The sequence below is a fragment of the Symphalangus syndactylus genome, chromosome 6 (genome assembly GCF_028878055.3).
Source record: "Symphalangus syndactylus isolate Jambi chromosome 6, NHGRI_mSymSyn1-v2.1_pri, whole genome shotgun sequence".
Taxonomy (NCBI): Eukaryota; Metazoa; Chordata; class Mammalia; order Primates; family Hylobatidae; genus Symphalangus; species Symphalangus syndactylus.
Window position 1 is genome coordinate 130,503,555 of NC_072428.2, and position 14,001 is coordinate 130,517,555.

Here is a 14,001-nt window from a genome sequence, read left to right on the forward strand (position 1 = left end):
GACTAGCGACTTGCAGTCGGAAGACCTGGGTTTGAATCTGTACTTTCCCATTTCTCTAGTAATATTTGAGCTAGGAACTTGTTCTGAGCCTCCGTTTCAGCCTCTCTCGAATAAGGATGACAGCAGACCCACATATGTTTGCTGTGAGGATTACATGATGTCCTTAGAAATCACTGAGCTTAGTGCCTGGTACATGGTAAACACTTAATAAAGGTTATCTCATTCTTGGTATCAGAGATGTGAGCTTGGCCAAGTATTTTGGCTGAGCAATGCTTACAGGGCTGATCCCCTTATCTCCCGGCTTCCCTTTCTAAGCTATGTTTGTTTTCCAGCGAATGATCCTACCTCTTGGTGCTCCTGCTTTCTCCTCTGTAAAAACGACAATAATAATAATAATAGCCGGGCGCGGTGGCTCACGCCTGTAATCCTAGCACTTTGGGAGGCAGAGGCGGGAGGATCACGAGGTCAAGAGATCGAGACCATCCTGGCTAACACAGTGAAACCCCGTCTCTACTAAAAATACAAAAAATTAGCCAGGCGCGGTGGCGGGTGCCTGTAGTCCCAGCTACTCGGAGAGGCTGAGGCAGGAGAATGGCGTGAACCCGGGAGGCGGAGCTTGCAGTGAGCCGAGATCGCGCCACTGCACTCTAGCCTGGGCGACAGAGCGAGACTCCGTCTCAAAAAAAAAAAAAAAAAAAAAAAAAAAAAATAATAATAATAATAATAATAATAATAGGCCAGGTGCGGTGGCTCACGCCTGTAATCCCAGCACTTTGGGAGGCCGAGGCGGGCGGATCACGAGGTCAGGAGATCGAGACCATCCTGGCTAACACGGTGAAACCCCGTCTCTACTACAAAAAAATACAAAAACTTAGCTGGGCATAGTGGCGGGTGCCTGTAGTCCCAGCTCTCAGGAGGCTGAGGCAGGAGAATGGCGTGAATCCGGGAGGCGGAGCTTGCAGTGAGCTGAGATCGCGCCACTGCACTACAGCCAGAGCGAGACTCCGTCTCAAAAAAAAAAAAAAAAAAATCATAGTCTTCATGTGGTACATTAGATCTCTAGACTTACTCATCCTACACAGCTGCAACTTTGTCCCCTTTGACCTGATGTCCCCACTCCCCACTCCACTCCTGGTAAACCACTGTTCTACTCTGCTCCTATGTATTCAACTTTTTCACATCTTCATGTATAAGTGAGATGATGTAGTATTGTTCTTTGTGTCTGGCTTATTTCATTTCGCATAATGTCCTGCAGGTTTATCCATGTTGTGGCAAATAAAGGCTACCACACAGGTAGTAACCTTTAGAGACACAATAGGTGGTAAATATTTCTTTCAGACTTTTCAAGTTGTCAGACTCTCAGTTAATCTCTCTTAGATCTGGGGAAGGGAGAGCCCCAAAGAAGGCTCTTGTAAATAGAGCCTTCTATTTTAAGGCTGAGAAATAAGGAATATCCTAGCTTCTGAGGATTACTTCTTTTTTTTTCTTTTTTTTTTTTTTTTTTTGAGACCGTCTCGCTCTGTCACCAGGCTGGAGTGCAATGGCACGATCTTGGCTCACTGCAACCTCTGCCTCCCGGGTTTAAGCGATTCTCCTGCCTCATCCTCCCAAGTAGCTGGGACTACAGATGTGCGCCACCACACCCAGCTAATTTTTGTATTTTTAGTAGAGACAGGCTTTCACCATGTTGGCCAGGCTGGTCTCGATCTCTTGACTTTGTGATCCGCCCGCCTAGGCCTCTCAAAGTGCTGGGGTTACAGGTGTGAGCCACCGCGCCCAGCCTGGATTACTTCTAAAACTATGAAAAGTAAAGTGTAGTTACTTTTTAATTTTGTTTAGAGATGAGGTCTCACTATATTGGCCAGGCTGGTCTCCAGCACATGGGCTCAAGTGATGCTCCTGTCTTGGCCTCCCTAAGTGCTGGGATTATAGGCATAAGCTACCATGCCAGGCCTCAGAGTGTATTTAATTATTTTTCCCCATAAGGCCTACTGTCCACTCAGATGCAACATATTAAACTGTGAGCTTCCATAGGCAGTTTTTCATAAGCCCTTAAGTTCCGCTTTTCTGTAGTCTCTACGTTGAAAGTGAAAATCAGCATATTAATCATCAGACCACGATGTGCCCAACACAGGCAAACAAGGAAGGTGGCAAAAACAACAGAAAAGAATGCATCTCCTAAGGCAACACCACAGCAAGATAACTAACAATCCCCTTGAAGGAAACCAAAATATTTCACTTCACCTCAAAATATACACTTCTGGCCAGGCGTGGTGGCTCACGCCTGTAATCCCAACACTTTGGGAGGCAGAGTTGGGCAGATCGCATGAGGTCAGGAGTTCCAGACCAGCCTGGGCAACACAGAAAAACCCCCGTGTCTACTAAAAATACAAAAATTGGCTGGGCTTGGTGGCGTGCATCTGTAATCCCAGCCTGGCCAATATAGTGAGACCTTATCTCTAAACAAAATTAAAAATTAACTACACTTTACTTTTCATAGTTTTAGAAGTAATCCAGGCTGGGCGTGGTGGCTCACGCCTGTAATCCCAGCACTTTGAGAGGCCTAGGCGGGCGGATCACAAAGTCAAGAGATCGAGACCAGCCTGGCCAACATGGTGAAAGCCTGTCTCTACTAAAAATACAAAAATTAGCTGGGTGTGGTGGCGCACATCTGTAGTCCCAGCTACTTGGGAGGCTGAGGTAGGAGAATCTCTTGAACCCGGGAGGTGGAGGTTGTAGTGAGCCAAGATCAAGCCACTGTACTCCAACCTGGACAACAGAGTGAGACTCCGTCTCAAAAATAAATAAATTAACTAATTAAACTTCTTTGACATATTTTAAGATACCTCTTCATAATAAAAAAGAAAAAGAAAAAACAAATAAGATACCTCTTCAGAAGGGTTGGAAATACAAGAATAGAAGGAAAGCTGTCTCTTGTGAGAAAGATTTGCATCTTTAGAGAAAATCTACACTGAGACAGCCAGGCTTTCTTTGGATCCCTCTCTTCCCCAGATCTAGGAAACATTAGCTGAGAGTCTGACAATGTCTGAAGCCTGAAAGAAACATTTACTACCTATTGTGTCTCTGAAGGCTGCTACATGCATGGTTTCAATGACCTAACAAGACCACTGTGGCTAGCCAGGCCTCCGCTTCTCTCCATCCCATGACTGCTGGCCACCATATGATTTACCCTTATATCCTGTTTTGGGGTATGTTCCCCATTCTTTCAGTAACCTCAAGATGGAATATAAGCTTCCCCTCCCCATTGAGGGGTTGGGATCATCACTCTCTTGTTCTCCCTGTGCACATTAATAATTGTGTATGCCTTTTCATCAATTGATCTTCCAGGGTTTTTGTTTGTTTCTTTGTTTTGTTTGTTTTGAGACAGGGTCTCACTCTGTTGTGCAGGATTAAGTGCAGTGGTGCAATCTCAGCTCACTGCAATCCCCACCTCTTGGGCTCAAGCCATCCTCCTTCCTCAGTCTTCCATGTAGCTAAGACCACAGGCACACACGCTTACATCCAGCCAATTTTTGTATTTTTGGTAAAGACAAGGTTTCGCCATGATGTCCTAGCTGGTCTCGAACTCCTGGGCTCAAGCAATCCTCTTGCCTTGGCCTCCCAAAGTGCTAGGATTACAGGCTCTTGGAGGACTGGGATTTTTGCAGAGATGTATCCCAAGTGCCTAGAATAGTGTCTGGCATAGAGTAGGTGCTCAATCTCTGATGTTATCAAAATGACCCAGCAATACTATGCCTTGGACAACACATCCATACCAAACAAAAATAACAACATGTTGTATTAAAAGGAAACAAAAGCCATCTCTCCTTTAGTGTGCTGGGGTAAACATGCAGCAAAAGGGCAATTCGTTCATTTCTTTCCTACCAAACTGTTTATTAGGGACCCTACTGTGCCAGCACTACATAGCCAGGTGTTTTTTGTTGCTGTTGTTGTTGTGTATGTGTTTGTGTGTGTTTGTGGGATGGAATCTCGCTGTGTCTCCCAGACTGGGGTGCAGTGCTGCGATCTCGGCTCACTGCAATCTTTGCCTCCTGGGTTCAAGTGGTTCTCCCGCCTCAGCCTCCCGGGTAGCTGAGACTACAGGCGCCCACCACCATGCCCAGCTAATTTTTGTATTTTTAGTAGAGATGGGGTTTCACCACGTTGGCAAAGATGGTCTCGAACTCCTGACCTCAAGTGATTGGTCCACCTCAGCCTCCCAAAGTGCTGGGATTACAGGCATGGGCCTCGCCTGTGTTTTTGTTTGTTTTTTTAATAGAAACCAGGCTGGTTGTATCTCCCCTTCCCTCCCTAGGCCTTGGCCTCCCAAAGTGCTGGGATTGTAGCCTTGAGCCACCATGCCTGGCCCAGGTTCTTAATTGTAGGCAGAGTAAAGGCTTGGTGTGATGTGAGGGTACCCAGAACTTTCTCCTATTACTAATGCCTTCTCAGATGCCAGAGTCCAGAGGGGGGTGCCTGTATGCTGGGAAGGACTCCAGTAGGAGCAGAAGATCTTTGCCTCATCCATCTCCACTGACTGGGGTTAAGGCCAGTGAAGGAACACAGGAAACTTCACCCCAAAATGTGACTCCCTGGTATAATAAGTGTTTTGAATTAAATGCCCTAGAGATCAACAGGTTTAGAAGAGACTTCCTCGATCTACATAAAGACCCAAGGACCATCCAAGAACAATTGTTTTTCCTCCCCCTGTCTATTATCTTATAATCTTTTGCAGGAAGGAAGACCAAGAATGTAATCACATCAGAACAGATTCTTTTGCAAGACAATGTGTGTCTTTCAGGCTCATTCAGTTTCCAAAGAGAACCATTTACAAGTTAGTCTCTGTTCCTTTATCCATTCATTCTGCCTCATAATCATTTATTGCCCCTTAACAGAACCACTGTGTTTCTGATCTCTCCCTCCCCTCTGAAATAAGGCTATACAACTATCTGGGCCCCACTGGGATATTGGGTAATTACTGTGTGATTCGCCCCACCCATACCCCGTGCATGTTACTAAATGTGTGTGCCTTTTCTCTATTAATCTGCCTTTGTCAGTTGATTTTTCAGCAGGGACACTTGGTAGAGAAAGGAGGAGTAACAAGAGGCGGTGGTGGGTATCTGCTTCATAACTTTGCATGAAACTATAGTCATTTCCAGAGTGTGGTGATCATACTTATGAGAACAAAAAGTTGCATGGCTTGGCAAGGAGTTTTCAGTAGAACTAGTCAGGATAACAGAAAACTTAAAATCATGACTGTGCAGAAAATCTGAGCTATATAGGAGTCACATGGGCACTTTTGTTCCTGCACATAGTGGCTGTGTGGCATTGGGCAAATTACCACCTCAGTTTCCTTGTTGATGAAATAAAGCCAAAAACACACCGGTCATGGTGGCTCACGCCTGAAATCCCAGCGCTTTGGGAAGCCTAGCCAGTCGTGTAACCACCCAAGGAATTCACCTTGCCCGCTGCCTACACAGAGCCAATTCATCAAGACGGGAATTGCAACAGAGAAAGAGTAATTCATGCAGAGCCAGCTGTCCGGAAGACCAGAGTTTTATTATTACTCAAATCAGTCTCCTGGAGCATTAGGGGAGCAGAGTTTCTAAGGATAACCTGGTGGTGGGGGGAAGCCAGTGAGCCAGGAGTGCTGATTGGTTGGTCAGAGATGAAATCCTAGGGAATCGGAGCTGTCTTCTTTTGCTGAGTCAGTTCCTGGATGGGGGCCACAAGATCAGATGAGCCAGTTTATTGATCTGGGTGGTGCCAGCTGATCCATCAAGTGTAGGGTCTGCAAAATATCTCAAGCACTGATCTTTTTTTTCTTTTATTCACCAAGGCTGGAGTGCAATGGCGCTATCTCAGCTCACTGCAACCTCCATCTCCCGGGTTCAAGCAATTCTCATGCCTCAGCCTCCCGAGTAGCTGGGACTACAGGTGCCCACCACCACGCCTGGCTAATTTTTGTATTATTATTATTTTTTTCCAAAACGGAGTCCCACTTTGTTGCCCAGGCTGGAGTGCAGTGGCACAATCCCGGCTCACTGCAAACTCTGCCTCCCAGGTTCAAGCGATTCTTTTGCCTGGGATTCTCTTGCCTGGGAGCAGCTGGGATTACAGGCACCCGCCACCACTCCGGGCTAATTTTTTTGTATTTTTAGTAGAAATGGGGTTTTGCCATGTTGGCCAGGCTGGTCTCGAACTCCTGACCTCAGGTGATCAGCCCACCGGGGCCTCTCAAAGTGCTGGGCACCGATCTTAGGAGAAGTTTAGGGAGGGTCAGAATCTTGTAGCCTCCAGCTGTATGACTTCTAAACAATAATTTCTAATCTTGTGGCTAATGTTAGTCCTACAAAGGCAATCTAGTCCCCAGTCAAGAAGGAGGTCTGCTTTGGGAAAGGGCTGTTATGGTCTTTGTTTAAACTATAAAGCATAAACTAAGTTTCTCCCAAAGTTAGTTCAGCCTACACCCAGGAATGAACGAGGACAGCTTGGAGGTTAGAAACAAGATGGAGTCAGTTAAGTTAGATCTCTCTGTTTCAGTCATAGTTTTGCAAAGGCGGTTTCAGTCGGATCACTTGAGGTCAGGAGTTCAAGATCGGTCTGGCCAACATGGGGAAACCCTGTCTCTACCAAAAATACAAAAATGAGCCAGACATGGTGGTGTGTGTCTGTAGTCCCAGCTACTCAGGAGGCTGAGGTAGGAGAATTGCTTGAACCTGGGAGGCGGAGGTTGCAGTGAGGCAAGATAACGCCACTGCACTCCAGACTGAACGACAGAGCAAGACTCCATCTCACACACACAAAAAAGAAAATAAATAAAGCCAAAAGCAAAAAACAAACAAAAAGCCACACACAAAAACACCTTCCTTATAAATATTAAAGGAGTTAATGGATGCAAAACTCAAAGGACATTCACTTCGTTTAATAACTGCTAGATAGAGGCCCGGCGCGGTGGCTCATGCCTGTAATCCCAGAACTTTGGGAGGCCAAGGTGGGCGGATCACAAGGTCAGGAGATCGAGACCATCGTGGCTATCACGGTGAAACCCCCGTCTCTACTAAAAATACAAAAAATTAGCTGGGCGTGGTGGCACGCACCTGTAGTCCCAGCTACTCAGGAGGCTGAGGCAGGAGAATCGTTTGAACCTGGGAGGCAGAGGTTGCAGTGAGCCAAGATCGTGCCGCTGCACTCCAGCCTGGCGACAGAGCAAGACTCCATCTCAAAACAAAACAAAACAAAACCTATTAGATATGTGTTTGCTATTGTTTTCATTGCTGTTGTTACATGACATTAGAATAGGGTTGTTAAACTTAGCAAATAAAGATATAGAATGGCAGGCAACCCTGGCTCGTGTCTGTAATCCCAGCCCTTTGGGAGGCTGAGGCAGGAGGATCGCTTGGGGCCAGGAGTTCTAGACCAGCCTGGGCAACATAGTGAGACCTCTATCTCTACAAAATAAAAATTAAATTTAAAAATTAAAAAAAAATCAGGATGCCAAGTTAAATTTGAATTTCAACTAAGTAATCAGTATTTAGTATAAATATATACCAAATATGACATGGGATATACTTAAAAATTATTCATTGTTTATCTGAAATTAAAATATAACTAGTGTGTTGGCCTTGCACAGTGGCTCATGCCTATAATCCCAGCACTTTTGGAGGCCAAGGTGGGTGAAACACTTGAGGTCAGGAGTTCAAGACCATCCAGGCCAACATGGTGGAACCCCGTCTCTACTAAAAATACAAAAAAAACTTAGCCGATCGTGGTGGTGACGCATGCTGTAATCCCAGCTACTCAGGAGGCTGAGGCACCAGAATCACTGGAACCCTGGAGGTGGAGGTTGCAGTGAGCCAAGACCACGCCCTGCACTCCAGCCTAGGCGACACAGCAAGACTCCATCTCAAAAAAAAAAAAAAAAATGCACACACACACACATGCATATATATATAGTGTTAAAGGAAAATAAATCTTGGGGCCGGTAAATCACTAAACTAAAGGGAAAAGTCAAGCTGGAAACTCCTTAGGGCCAACCTGTCTCCCATTCTATTCAAAGTCACCTCTCTGGTCAATGAGATAAACGCATATCTGATTGCCTCCTTTGGAGAGGCTAATCAGAAACTCAAAAGAATGCAACCATTTGTCTGTTATCTACCTATAACCCGGAAAACTCCTCCCACTTGGAATCTTCCCCTTTTTAGCTTCAAGTTGTCCTACCTTTCCAGACTGAACCAATGTTCATCTTGCATATGTTGATTGATGGCTCCTGTCTCCCTAGAATGTATAAAAGCAAGCTGTGCTCTGACCACCTTGGGCACATGTCATCAAGAGCCTCCTGAGGCTGAGTGCAGTGGTTTATGCCTGTAATCCCAGCACACTGGGAGGCCGAGGTGGGCAGATTACTTGAGGTCAGGAATTCCAAACCACCCAGGCCAACATGGTGAAACTCCATCTCTACTAAAAATACAAAACTTGGCCGGGCGCGGTGGCTCACGCTTGTAATCCCAGCACTTTGGGAGGCCGAGGCGGGCGGATCACGAGGTCAGGAGATCGAGACCACGGTGAAACCCTGTCTCTACTAAAAAATACAAAAAATTAGCCGGGCGTGGTGGCGGGCGCCTGTAGTCCCAGCTACTCGGAGGCTGAGGCAGGAGAATGGCGTGAACCCGGGAGGCGGAGCTTGCAGTGAGCCGAGATTGCGCCACTGCACTCCAGCCCGGGCGACAGAGCGAGACTCTGTCTCAAAAAAAAAAAAAAAAAAAAAATACAAAACTTAGCCAGACATGGTTGTGCGCACCTGTAATCCCAGCTGCTTGGGAGGCTGAGGCAGGAGAATCACTTGAACCCTGGAGGTGGAGGTTGCAGTGAGCTCAGATCATGCCATTGCACTACTACCTGGGGGACAGAGTGAGACTCTGTCTCAAAAAAATTAGCTGGGCGTGGTGGGGCACACCTGTAATCCCAGCTTCTCCACCACACTCCAGCTTGGGCAGCAGAGCGAGACTCCATCTCAAAAAAAACAAACAAACAAAAAAAAAAACACCTCCTGAGGTTATGTCACAGACGCACATCCTTATATAAGAACCACACTTGATTTTCAAAGGCCTTACACCTACATTATCTAGTTTGAGTCCCACAATGGCCTTTGGAAGTAGGAGAAGTACAGAGTACTTTGCCACTTTAAAGCCCTGAAAATGAGGTTGTCGAGTCGTACACAAATGTTGCCTGTAATCACATAGCCCATAAGTGAGCTTGGAGCTTGAGGAATTTAAACTTCTGCTCTATTGCTTCCCTGAGCTGGTGCTGGAGGTTAGGCCTTGCCCTAAAGGAGCTTTTCCTTTGAAAGAAAAGGCTATGGCAGGGCGCAGTGGCTCATGCCTGTAATCCCAGCACTTTGGGAGGCCAAGGCAGGTGGATCACGAGGTTAGGAGATGGAGACTATCCTGGCTAACACGGTGAAACCCTGTCTCTACTAAAAATACAAAAACAAAATTAGCTGGGTGTGAGGCCGGGCGCGGTGGCTCACGCTTGTAATCCCAGCACTTTGGGAGGCCGAGGCGGGCGGATCACGAGGTCAGGAGATCGAGACCACGGTGAAACCCCGTCTCTACTAAAAAACTACAAAAAATTAGCCGGGCGTGGTGGCGGGTGCCTGTAGTCCCAGCTACTCGGAGAGGCTGAGACGGGAGAATGGCGTGAACCCGGGAGGCGGAGCTTGCAGTGAGCCGAGACTGCGCCACTGCACTCCAGCCTGGGCGACAGAGCGAGACTCTGTCTCAAAAAAAAAAAAAAAAAAAAAAAAAAAAATTAGACTGGGTGTGTTGGTGGGGGCCTGTAGTCCCAGCTACTCTGAAGGCTGAGGTGGGAGAATGGCGTGACCCAGGAGGCAGAGCTTGCAGTGAGCCGAAATCGCACCACTGCACTCCAGCCTGGACGACAGAACAAGACTCTATCTCAAAAAAAAAAAAAAAAAAGAGAAGACTACAAATAAGACACAATCACTTTAAGTGCTGCAAAGTCAAAGGATAAGAGATTTGTCTGGCATCTTCCCAAGCCAGTGTGGAATATTTTATTGTCAGCAGATCTAGTTTGTACTATGTTACACAAGTTTTGACAACCTTAATCTGGAAACTGTAGTCTACACAATAAACATAATGTTGATCTATGTGTTATTTTCTTTCCAAAGGGAGTTTAATTAATAATTTTTTCCCTGTAAAAACAGTCTGTATTCTCTTATAGACCAGTGGTTCCCTGCCTTTTAAATCCTCCTCAATCAATGCTCCTGACTGGGCCTCCCTCTGTAATCCCATAATGCTAAGATTACACGTGTGAGCCATCACCCCCAGCTATGAGTTATTTTATTTTATTTTATTTTTATCTTATTTATTTATTTATTTATTTATTTATTTATTTATTTTTTTTGAGACAGAGTCTTGCTCTCTCCCCCAGGCTGGAGTGCAGTGGCGCGATCTCGGCTCACTGCAAGCTCCGCCTCCCGGGTTCACGCCATTCTCCTGCCTCAGCCTCCCGAGTAGCTGGGAATACAGGCACCCGCCACCGCACCCGGCTAATTTTTTTAGTAGAGACGGGGTTTCACCGTGTTAGCCAGGATGGTCTCGATCTCCTGACCTTGTGATCCGCCCGCCTCGGCCTCCCAAAGTGCTGGGATTACAGGCTTGAGCCACCACGCCCGGCCTATCTTATTTATTTTATTTTATTTTTGAGACGGAGTTTCGCTCTCTTGCCCAGGCTAGAGTGCAGTGGCATGATCTAGTCTCACTGCAAGCTCTGCCTCCCAGGTTCATGCCATTCTCCTGCCTCAGCCTCCCAAGTAGCTGGGACTACAGGTGCCCGCCACCACGCCTGGCTAATTTTTTGTATTTTTAGTAGAGACGGGGTTTCACCGTGTTAGCCAGGACAGTCTCAATCTCCTGACCTCATGATCTGCCCGCCTCGGCCTCCTAAAGTGCTGGGATTACAGGCATCAGCCATCACGCCCAGCCTATTTTATTTTTATTTTTATTTTTAGAGATGGAGACTTGCTCTGTCACCCAGGCCAGAGTGCAGTGGTATGATCTCAGCTATCTTCAACCTCTGCCTCCTGGGTTCAAGCGATTCTCCTGCCTCAGCCCCCTGAGTAGCTGGGATTACAGGCGTGCACCACCATGCCCAGCTAATTTTTGTGTTTTTAGTAGAGACAGGGTTTCGCCATGTTGGCCAGGCTGGTCTTGAACTCCTGACCTCAGGCAATCCACCCCCGCACCCCCCCCGCCTTCAGTCTCCCAAAGTGCTGGGATTACAGGCATGAACCACCACACCCAGCCCATGAGTTATTTTATTTTATTTTTATTTTTATTGTATTTATTTTTGAGACAAGAGTCTTGCTGTATCGCCCATACTGGCTCACCGCAACCTCTGCCTCCCAGGTTCAAGTGATTCTCCTGCCTCAGCCTCCCAAGTAGCTGGGATTACAGGCGTGCCACCACACCCAGCTAATTTTTGTATTTTCAGTAGAGACAGGATTTCGCCATGTTGGCCAGGCTGGTCTCCAACTCCTGACCTCAAATGATCCGCACACCTCAGCTTCCCAAAGTGCTGGGATTACAGGCATGAGCCACCACATCTGGCCGAGTTATTTTTAATATTAAATACTGTGTTAAGGCCGGGCACGGTGGCTCACGCTTGTAATCCCAGCACTTTGGGAGGCCAAGGCGGGCGGATCACGAGGTCAGGAGATCGAGACCACGGTGAAAGCCCGTCTCTACTAAAAATACAAAAAAATTAGCCGGGCATAGTGGCGGGCGCCTGTAGTCCCAGCTACTCAGAGAGGCTAGGGCAGGAGAATGGCGTGAACCCCGGAGGCGGAGCTTGCAGTGAGCCGAGATTGCGCCACTGCACTCCAGCCTGGGCGACAGAGCGAGACTCCGTCTCAAAAAAAAAAAAAAAAAAAACTGTGTTAATTTTTGGTACATTTCATATATATATATATTTTTTTTTTTTAAAAAGCAATCCAGTTTGGCCAGGTGCTGTGGCTCACGCCTATACTTCCGGCACTTTGGGAGGCTGAGGTGGGAAGATCACTTGAAGCCAGGAGTTCAAGACCAGCCTGGGCAATATAGCAAGACTCCATTTCTAGAAAAAAATTAGAAAATTAACTGGAGCCAGGAGAGGTGGCTTATGCCTTGTAATCCCAGCACTTTGGAAGGCCCAGGTGGGATGATTGCTTGAGGCCAGAGGTCCAAGACCAGCCTGGGAAACATGGCAAAACCCTGTCTCATTCCTGCAATCCTAGCACTTTGGGAGGCTGAAGTGGGTGGGTCACTTGAGGTCAGTTCAAGACCAGCCTGGCCAACATAGTGAAAACCCCGTCTCCACCAAAAATACAAAAATGAGCTCTTGGCCTTAGTGCCATCTTCTTGGAAACCTCTGTGCCACAAGAGCCAAGTGGAGGAAGAAGCAAATGAGGAGGCTGAAGCACAAAAGAAAGATGAGGCAGAGGTCCAAGGAAACCACTAGCTTGTTGCACCCGTGGAGGCCACAGAAGCAGAAACATGGAATGCCAGAGGCTGGGAATGCTGGTACAAGTTGTTGGACTGCATGCTACTGTCTAGAGCTTTCTCAGTGGACCTGGAACTTTATCGCCAACTGATCGCCAAGACCACCTCTGAGACCCACCTTGGTAATAACCAAAACTGTCCATGTTGGTCCTTTGTCCTGGATCTGTGACATTCTGAAATATTTATTTATTTATTTATTTATTTATTTATTTATTTATTTATTTATTTTGAGGCGGAGTCTTGCTCTGTTGCCCAGGCTGGAGTGCAGTGGCGCAATCTCGGCTCACTGCAAGCTCCGCCTCCCGGGTTCACGCCATTCTCCTGCCTCAGCCTCTCCGAGTAGCTGGGACTACAGGTGCCCGCCACCACGCCCGGCTAATTTTTTGTATTTTTAGTAGAGACGGGGTTTCACCGTGGTCTCGATCTCCTGACCTCATGATCGGCCCGCCTCGGCCTCCCAAAGTGCTGGGATTACAAGCATGAGCCACCGCGCCCGGCCTATTTATTTATTTTTGAGATGGAATCTTGCTCTATCGCTCAGGCTGGAGTACAGTGGCGCAATCTCAGCTCACTGCAATCTCCGCCTCCCGAGTTCAAGCGACTGTCCTGCCTCAGCCTCTTAAGTAGCTGGGATTACAGGTGTGCGCCACCATGCCCAGCTAATTTTTTTGTATTTTTGGTAGAGATGGGGTTTCACCATGTTGGTCAGGCTGGTCTCGAACTCCTGACTTCATGATCTGCCCGCCTCGGCCTCCCAAAGTGCTGGGATTACAGGCATAAGCCACCTCACCCGGCCATTCTGGACTATTTCTGTGTCCACTTGTGGCTGAGTGTAGCAACCATACAATAAAACCCCTCTTCCACTGTCTTAGCTGAAGAATTAAAAAAAAAAAAAATGGTGTATGCCTGTAGTCTCAGCTACTTGGGAGGCTGAGGCAGGAGAATAGCTTGAACCTGGGAGATGGAAGTTGCAGTGAGCTGAGATCACGCCACTGGTGCCACTGCGAGCCCGGGGGGCGGACAGAGCGAGACTACAGCCCCGGGGGACAGAGCGAGACTCCATCTCACAAAAAAATAAGTTTGTCAAGTAAACAAATGAATGAGTCCAGGTGCAGTGGCTCACGCCTATAATTCCAGTACCTTGCCCTTGGCAGGCTCATTTGAGGCCAGGTGTTCACAATCAGCCTGGACAAAATAGCAAGACTCCATCTCTATGAAATAAAAAATAAAAAGCTGCCGGGTGCGGTGGCTCATGCCTGTAATCCAGCACTTTGGGAGGCCGAGGCAGGCAGATCACGAGGTCAGGAGATCGAGACCATCCTGGTTAACACAGTGAAACCCCGTCTCTACTAAAAACACAAAAATTATCTGGGCGTGGTGGCGGGCGACTGTAGTCCCAGCTACTTGGGAGGCTGAGGCAGGATAATGGCGTGAATCTAGG